The sequence below is a fragment of the Phyllopteryx taeniolatus genome, chromosome 13 (genome assembly GCF_024500385.1).
Source record: "Phyllopteryx taeniolatus isolate TA_2022b chromosome 13, UOR_Ptae_1.2, whole genome shotgun sequence".
In the NCBI taxonomy this organism is placed as follows: domain Eukaryota; kingdom Metazoa; phylum Chordata; class Actinopteri; order Syngnathiformes; family Syngnathidae; genus Phyllopteryx; species Phyllopteryx taeniolatus.
The window spans coordinates 21,347,946-21,357,535 of NC_084514.1; positions in this window are offsets into that span (position 1 = coordinate 21,347,946).

A 9,590-nucleotide genomic window follows, 5' to 3' on the forward strand; every position below is an offset into this window, starting at 1 on the left:
TGTAGGCGTCGACAGGGAGTATATATATATATATATATATATATATATATATATATATATATATAAAATATATATATATATAAAACTCGATATGACAATATTCACAATACCACGATATCGCAAAATTAAAAGTGCCTTGATATCGTCGTAGTCTTGTCTCGGTATAAAATAATGAGCAGTTGTTTTTAAAATTTAGTTTGGGTCCAGCTATACGTAGCCACAATGTTTAGCTACGCTGCTACAGCCAGACTACGGCACTCTACTTCCTGATGAAGAGTATAAACGCACCCGATTAGATGCGTAACCCCTATGACCATGTGGGTACGTTACAAAAAAATACACTGGTTGGCTGACTGGCCCATGTGACCAAAAGGCTGCGTTGGGAGGGATGCAGAAACAACTTGGTGCCCCGAGTCCCTCCCAATGCTACATCGTAGCCGCTATGCCGGTCTGAGCGCCGCGTCGCAATCGATTGGGGCGAGAGGCGCCTTGTTCACCAGACTGCCAGCAAACGCTGACCCACGGGTCGGGATCGGCTGCCAAGCCTGTCGCCTGTCCTCGCTACTGCCTGCCACAAGTCCCTTCCTCCACTGCCCGCCAACGTACCTCAAGGACCACTTCCATTACCTTCTCTAATAAACTATTCATCATAATCTATCCACCTCCGCCTGCTCGTGGGTCCAGCTTCTCTCCATTTGTGACACTCTGACTTCTTTGTTCTGGTCAGAACCCGAGCTGCAGCATTCTGAATGAGTTGCAGCTGTTTAATGCTCTTTTGGGGGAATCCAGTCAGAAGACAATTGCAATCGTCAAGTCGACTTGAGATAAAAGCATGGATGAGCTTCTCCTGGTCTGCTTGGCACAAGAGAGTGACTCCAGATATTTACTCACAGCAATCCTTTTTTCTCCAAAAACTCAGTTTTGTTGTAGTTTAATTGAAGAAAATTTTGGCTCATCCATTTATTTATCTGTTTTAGACAGTGACACAACACCTCAATTGGATTATAGTCATCTGGAAACACTGCTAGGTATAACTGTGTGTTATCTTCATCGCTATTATAGTAAAAATTAAATTGCTTGAGTTGATTAAAAACAACGTTCTCAACAATCTTGGCAATGAAAGGGAGATCTGAGATGGGGCTATAGCTTGCTAACATGGAAGCGTTATTTATATATTTATTGTAAATATATATTTTTTTAGCAATTAAGTACACAAGTATATACAGTAAATCATCAAAATCAAATCAAAAAGTCATTTAAATAGACACATTGCTCCATCTTGTGATCAGATCGGTGATCGGTTATCGTTTTTTTAACTCGCTGATCGGTGATCGGCCCCAAAAATCCTGATCGTGTAAAGCCTAATATATATATAACACACAGTGGATACGGAAAGATTTCAGACCCCCTTAAATTTGTCACTCTTTGTTATATTGCAGCCATTTGTTAAAATCGTTTAAGTTCACTTTTTCCCTCATTAATGTACACACAGCACCCCATATTGACAGAAAAAAAGCGAATTGTTGAAATTGTTGCAGATTTATTAAAAAATAAAAACTGAAATATCACACAGCCGTAAGTATTCAGACCCTTTGCTGTGACACTCATATATTTAATTCGGGTGCTGTCCATTTTTTCTGATCATCCTTGAGATGGTTCTACACCTTCATTGGAGTCCAGCTGTGTTTGATTATACTGATTGGACTTGATTAGGAAAGCCATACCCCTGTCTATATAAGACCTTACTGCTCACAGTGCATGTCAGAGCAAATGAGAATCATGAGGTCAAAGGAACTGCCTGAAGAGCTCAGGGAGAGAGTGGTGGCAAGGCACAGATCTGGCCAAGGTTACAAAAAAAATATTCTGCTACACTTAAGGTTCCTAAGAGCTCAGTGGCCTCCAGAATCCTTAAATGGAAGATGTTTGGGACGACCAGAACCCTTCCTAGAGCTGGCCGTCCGGCCAAACTGAGCAATTGGGGGAGAAGAGCCTTGGTGAGACAGGTAAAGAAGAACCCAAAGATGGCTGAGCTCCAGAGATGCAGTCGGGAGATGGGCGAAAGTTCTAGAAAGTCAACCATCACTGAAGCCCTGCACCAGTCGGGGCTTTATGGCAAAGGGCCTGAATACTTATGGCTGTGTGATATTTCAGTTTTTCTTTTTTAATAAATCTGCAAAAATTTCAACAATTCCGTTTTTTGTCAATATGTGCTGTGTGGACATAAATGTGGAAAAAAATGAACTTAAATTATTTTAGCAAATGGCTGCAATATAAAAAAAGAGTGAAAATTTTAAGTGGGTACTTTCCGTACCCACTGTATATATATGTGTGTGAGTGTGTGCGCGTGCGTGCGCGTGTGTGTGTGTGTGTGTGTGCGTGTGTGTGTGTAAAGCTAAAAATCTGTAATTCAAAACCCTAACTTTGTGTTGCTGTTCAAGACTGCTGCCGCATCTGACTGCTTGGTCGCTATTGGGATGCATGCTTCATAGTAACACAAATCAATAAAAATATATTGGTGTCAGGTGCAATGGCTATACTCTCAGTGTTCTGCAGCTGACTAATAATGAAAGGTCAGGTGCTAATCGAGCGGGCCTTCAGAGACGGCAAGTCCGCGTCACACAAGACCCCAAATCACCCCTGAAGGCAGACCTGTAAAAAGTCTAATATTAGCAGTTGGTGGCTTTGATCATGCCGCTATTGTACGGTGGCAATGTTGAAACTACTTTTCTCTGTGGAATTGATTTTTCTCAGACCAGCTGTAAATATAAAATTCCAGGCTATTTCCAATTGTAGAGAACAGGAAGTCCGAGGGCCGAGGTTGTCCTCCTCGGGGTTAACTCCCTTCTCTCGTTCTACAGCTGAGCTGGGTGGCGGCAACAATAAAGGCACAAAGCACCGATTTGCTGCTTTAATGGCTTTATTAGCTCCTCTGCACATTCAACGTCAACGGGTCCTCCGCTAATCGCTACTCTTCCCCGGTTGCCGTCACTACACTTGCCACTGCACACACTCGCACCTGCGCGCACTCCTTCCTCCTTCACAGTTTCGTCTCACTCACACATCGACGCACACGCCCACACATACTGAGCTTGCTGTCACAATCACGTGGGACAATACCCGTAACAGAAGTATTTCGATGTAAATTTCGACTTTAACGGTGAAATCCGACTTACGCGGAAATTCGGGTTACGTCGCCAGCGTAGGAACGGAACTCGTTCATAAATCGAGGACTTCCTGTACTACATCCATTTTGGTGGAATATTGGTTCCTCTACCCATTGTTAACCCATCAGCTTCCAAGTTTCATTTATTGATCTACAACGTAACACAGAAATAGGAAATAAATTCAGAAATTCTTCGCTGAATGAGAATCAAGTATTGACACTGATGCACTAAAGACATATCTTCTTCCGTTTGTTATTATTAGGCTTAATAACAGCTGTATTCCGCGACAGATTCAAACTCAAACAAAGCAAAAATGTCCAGCTTGTTTGGGACAAATGAACTATTCGTTTTCTTGGCCCTTATTTGGTTTTGTTTCATGTTTTCCTGTGTCCCATGTTGTTCATGTCATGTGTTTAGTTGTTGTGTCCACCTGTTCTCGTCAACCCTCTACCTTGTGTCAACCAATCAGCTTCCTCCAGCCACTGGTCTTGTCCAGGTGTTCCTTGTTGTCTCATCAATTTGTTTGTATTTAGTTCCCTGGTTTCTGTCAGTGCTTCTGGGTTCATTGTCGACTGTCATAGGTTGAGTGTCATCTTGTCTCCTTAGTCCTGTCATGTTCCTCTTCTTTGTTACTTTGTGTTTAGATTTTGGACTTTGTTAATTTAGTATTTCGATTTTTCCATGATCCTTGTTTACCTTTGTTTCTGGAGTTAAATATCATTTTTGAGACTCCTGCACTCCTGCCTTACCTCCCTGCTTCCCTGCACTTGGGTCCTCCACTTCCTTGCCTCGAGCACCTTGAAAATCTGAGCGTGACACTGATTTCACTCCCTAAGGGGGGCCTCTGGAAAAAGCTGTTGTTAAATGCTTCTTTTTAGTTTAAAATGGCTTACTTTAACCAGGATCCCTCAACACATTGTGACCATGGTCTGTTTTGCGCCAAAACCATAAAATGTGTAAACATCTGCTTTTACTAAACCAGCTAGTTAGCTTAGCTGCTTGTTAGCAGTAGCTGGTTAGCTCTCGTCAATCCTCTGCCACGATGTGTTGACTGAATCAGTGTCATCTGCCGTGGTCGCAGTCCGCCATGAACATCAGTGCAGGTCCTCACAGCAATTCATCGCCCGCCTTGTTCCGGGGAGATAATTGTCTCATGGGAGAGTATGTCGCCGTGGTGCATGTGATCCGGTCCTACGGTTCAATTGGCTCCCATATTAACTAATTAGAGTACATATTTTATTCTGAAAAGTGCCGCAATGCTTAGTTTATCATCCATCTTACTGCGCAGTTTTAACCACATTGCTGCGTCGATATGGTCCAACTGTATATGTTAAAGTTTTCAATAAACACATGAAAGACATCTTGTTTTCTACTACCCATTGGCTACAAGAAATTGTGAACATGACAAAAAAAAATAAAAATGAAAGGTAAAATGTAAATAGCAATACTCGAACCCACACGTAGCAATGACAAATCTGCGGCAGGAAGAACAAAATTCCTGGTCTGACATTGCCCCAACAATAGCAATACTCGAACCCACACGTAGCAATGACAAATCTGCGGCAGGAAGAACAAAATTCCTGGTCTGACATTGCCCCAACAGCCACAGCTGGAATAGGGAGCCAGTTAATATGGAAGCAAGTTGAACCGTAACACCAGTTCAAGTGGCTAATACTGCACATGCGCATGCGTAGTAAGTCAAAGTGGCGATGGAAGTAAAGAAAGCATTGCATGGTTTTTCAGAATAAAATACGTACTTTGAAAGCAAAATTTATGATTCAGGATCCTTTTTGTCATTGTGATTCTCTCATCAAACCCCACTCATTCGTTTGTAGCAATAATTGCTATCATATACCGTTGCAGACTCATATCAACAGAGCAGCACCCCAAAATTATGTTTTATTGCTAATTTAATATGCAAAAAGCTGGTACGAACACGACGCCGGGCGCCAGCACTTCACAAATGTATATGCCTGTGCTAAGACATTTTTGGAAAAGTGATCAATGCAATCAAATCAATGAACTAAGCCCGTTTACTGTCTTTAGGCGGAAATGAATCTGCACGCACTTACCTTATTCCGCTGACTTCCTTCTGCAACAAAGCATTACAGTGATTGATTTTAACATAATCTATCTAACTGCAAGCGGCACGGTGGACGACTGGTTAGAGCGTCAGCCTCACAGTTCTGAGGACCTGGGTTCAATCCCCGGCCCCGCCTGTGTGGAGTTTGCATGTTCTCCCCGTGCCTGCGTGGGTTTTCTCCGGGCACTCTGGTTTCCTCCCACATCCCAAAAACATGCATGAATTGGAGACTCTAAATTGCCCGTAGGTGTGCATGTGAGTTTGAATGGTTGTTTGTTTGTAGGTGCCCTGCGATTGGCTGGCAACCAGTTCAGGGTGTACCCCGCCTCCTGCCCGATGACAGCTGGGATAGGCTCCAGCACGCCTGCGACCCTAGTGAGGAAAAGCGGCTCAGAAAATGGATGGATGGATGGATATCTAACTGCACTATTTTCACTGGTTGTTGTCTAAAAAAAAATCCAAACTTTCAATATAGGCAACAATTACGTCGCAAAATATCTAATAGTTTAATAAGGAAATGTGCCTGTCTTCTATTTCGGATGTCAAAAAGCTTACGCAGGTTTCGACCTAAGTGAGCAAGCCAAAATCTGGCTAAAAATCAAATATGTCATCAGAAAACAAACCTAAAATTACTGCTGAGTATATTTTGGTAGATTTTTTTCAATGCATTTTTTAGTCCAGAGCTATGGTATAAGTGATCATGTTCACAGCATTAGAGAGGTCCTTTAATGAATAGTTGACAGCTTGGCTGACTGTAGCTGAAACAGCATTGACTTTGCCTAACATTAGATTCAAGGCTAGATAGCAGTTAACATGGTGGTGGGGGTTAACACTGAAAATGGAGATAGGTAGCCTACCGTACGTACCGGTTGTGTGCCGTGAGGGCCTTCAGAGCCTTCTCTGCTGGCCTAAACACTATCAAAAGCACTGACCTACTATTACAATTTAATTAAATTATTAAATATATACATAAGAATTCATGTTATCTATTTAAATACAAAGCAACAAACAAATACCACTAATATCTTTTATTGCAAATGTTATTTCTCGTGTTTATAATATTAATAATTAATATTTTTATTCCAGATTCAGTGTTTCAGTTTGTTGTCATATGATAAACCTTAACGCTACATTTCTGGAGCGAAGGGAAACATGCACATCGCAGTTATTTTTCATGAAATATTGAGTTTGTCCCAATTTTTTATTTTGGCCCACCGTGAATTTGAGTTTGACACCCCTGTTTTTGATTCACCACTCTGCTGAGTCACGGTATTTTTCCCGTCCTCTGATTGGTTCAGATAAATAGTCCTCTGACTGGTTGACCCTGAGAATTTATTTACTGAAGAGGACAATTTTGGACATGATTAAAAATTCATTTTCAAGGCCACTTTTTTATTTTCTTTTTTTTTTAAAACTCAACTTTGTTGGGCTAGGTCAACCAACACACAACATTACTTTCTAGTTTGTTGTCATCCTGGAAAAGGATTTTGGGGCACTCTCAGAGCAGCATGTATGAGCTCGGTTACGCAGCCAGCCAGGAGAAAACAAAGGAGATCTGCTGTGCTTCCATCAGCATCACTGGTGTGTATGATGTATTTGATTTAAAGCTTTGACGTTTTTGTCATGTTATTAGATAAATATTTAATGTGAACTGCTATGTTGTAGTTTATACACTACAATCACTATAGAGGTTTGGAGTTTTTTTTGGAGGTAATGTATTATAAGATAAAGGTAACTGTGTTTCTGTGCTTCAGTAATAATGGCATTCATTCTCAAATATGGGGAAATTCTCTGTTTCTTCTTTAATGCCACACATGCATACACATACATACATACATGTGTAAATTATTTTTGTGACGTGATGGTGTTATTAAGATGTGGAGTAGGTCACTGAAGGCCCAGTTCCCAAACTCACTGCCTGGCACAGGTATGTACAGTATGTAACATGCGTTTTCTAACAATGCTAAGGGTTAAAGCTTACCTTCAATGAAGTGTCCAGAACAAACAAGAATGTGTGGACTGGGTATCTGCCTGGCATGAGATGAACTCTGCTGATTCGTGAAAGCCACAATCTTTTCCTCTATTTGCCCTGATTAAAAAATTGGCACAGTAAATGGTGAAAGGAGACTTTGTTCCTCCCATCTCCCTGTAATTCACCATTTTTTGATGTTAATAATAATTACTAATCATCGGAACAAAACAATGCATCGACCTCCAACGTAGCTGCGGGTGACGATAAAACTATCGATACCGCTTGTGCTAATTGTGGAGGCTATCCAAGCTGACATTGGCCGAGAGGCAAGGTACATATTGGTCTGGTTGCCAGCCGTTCACAAAACCCATAAAGACCACCATTCACACTCACGCATATGGGCATTGCAGAATCTTCAATTACCTAACATTCATGATTTGGGAATGTGGGAGGAAGCAAGAGTACCTGGAGAAACCAAAGCGGGTGGTGGAAGAACTCCAACTGTGACGCAGACGAGCTAACCACAGTGATGCCGTAAAAGGCACCCAACCATTTCATTTATATTGCATCAACCCTGCTGATTTGAATTTTTTTTACTATACGTGTGAGGTAATGGAATTGATTATGGTCTGTTATTAAAGGCAACATAGACGGAACGTCCCGTGCCGTCAGTGTGATAAGAGTGCACTGTGTGTGGGCAATTACAGAGCTGGTCTGTGACTTTAGAGCAACTGCTTCCTTTCAAATGGAAATGTAATGATGCCACACATTTTATTATGACTTTAGTGAGGGCGAAACCTCTCCAGTGCATTATCTCAGCATTTAACCGTGTCCTGGTCAAAGCCGAGCAGCACTCAGCTCGTCCCAGAGGAACTGCCCCATTAAAACTCGGCTTGTGGCAAGTGTCAGCGTGCACCGCTGTATGAAAGATGAGAGCAATAACAGAAAAAGGAACATATCACACAGCATCACAAGTGGGCCTCCGGGGTGTGATGTGAGTTGATACTTTACGTCATGTGAGCCTGTAGGGGTAAAAAAAAAAAAAGGTTCAGTCTGACGTCATTTTACGCAGTTCCCCCTTCAGTGACAGTACATCAGCCTCAGCTAGGAGCTAATAAACCTGTGCCCTTGGCACTTGGATGTCTTATGTATCAAAAAATAATGTGTGAGACCTCCAGGCATGTAAGTTTGCTGAGACCCTTTGGATTTTTTTCTGAACATTTCTCCCAGTGGACAATGTAAAACTAGAATTAATGCAGTATTCAATGTAAAATCCTGTAACTAACTGGATACTGAAGATATGAGGGAGCGAAGCATGTCATTCACATACAGTATGACTGATTCATAACACCTCACGTTAATTGCTCATTTTGCTGTTGCTGCAGTACAATAAAAAGTAAGATGAATGATTTTTAATTATTAACCTGTGAGTTATGGCTGTTGTCTCCCACAGACTTTAAATCACAGAGGCAGAAAAATAAAGCAAGGTGTAGATTAATTCAAACATTAATGCTCCTTACAACAAGCCTCCCAGCTAGCTTTAAATGGAGCCACTTGTCACGTGTGGGGAGTGGCTGGACCCAAGAGCAGGCGGAGGCAGATGTAAAATGATGAACAGTTTATTGAGCAAAGGTTATGGAGGTGGTCCTGGATGTGTTGGCAGGCAGCGGCGCGGACAGGCGGCTGGCTTGGTGGCAGGAATGATGTGGGTCAGGAACACGGGAGAGCACTGGGAAAGAGGAGACACAAGAGTTAACAAGGGAAGCGAGGAACAGTATAGCTTTCTTGACATAAGGTGGGCCATGGTACCGCTAGGAGAGGCTGCAATACTTTGGCGAGGATTTCCTGGAACAGGCAGGCTTATATACACCGGTGGTGATGTGGCTGGTTGGAGACAAGTGCTGAAAACAGAGAGGGGAAGGGGGAGAGAGAGAGGACGCAAAGAGCACTCCAGGCTACTATAATGGAACTGCAAGGCAGTATATGACACCACTGCTCATCTGAAATCTGTCTTTTCTTTTTTTGTGCAATGAACATGTGGAAATGGTTACTATTTATAACTATTAGGTAATTTTTGGGTGTTCGGTTGGGCTAGCCTGTGGGAGTGGCAGTTATGTTTAATATTAACTTGCATTATAATTCTGTTTAAACACGCAACTGTGACCCACATGCAGCATACTTGGACATAATGGAGAAATATGATAATAGCTTTCCACACTAATTAAAATCCCATGGAAAGTGCAACAAATAACTTTTTCTAATAGTATCTACTGGCCTATTAAGGGCAATCCTCTACAGCAGTGATTCCCAATCTGTGTGCCGGGGCACATTAGTGTGCCGTGAGCGCTCTTCAGATGTGCCGTGGGAAATT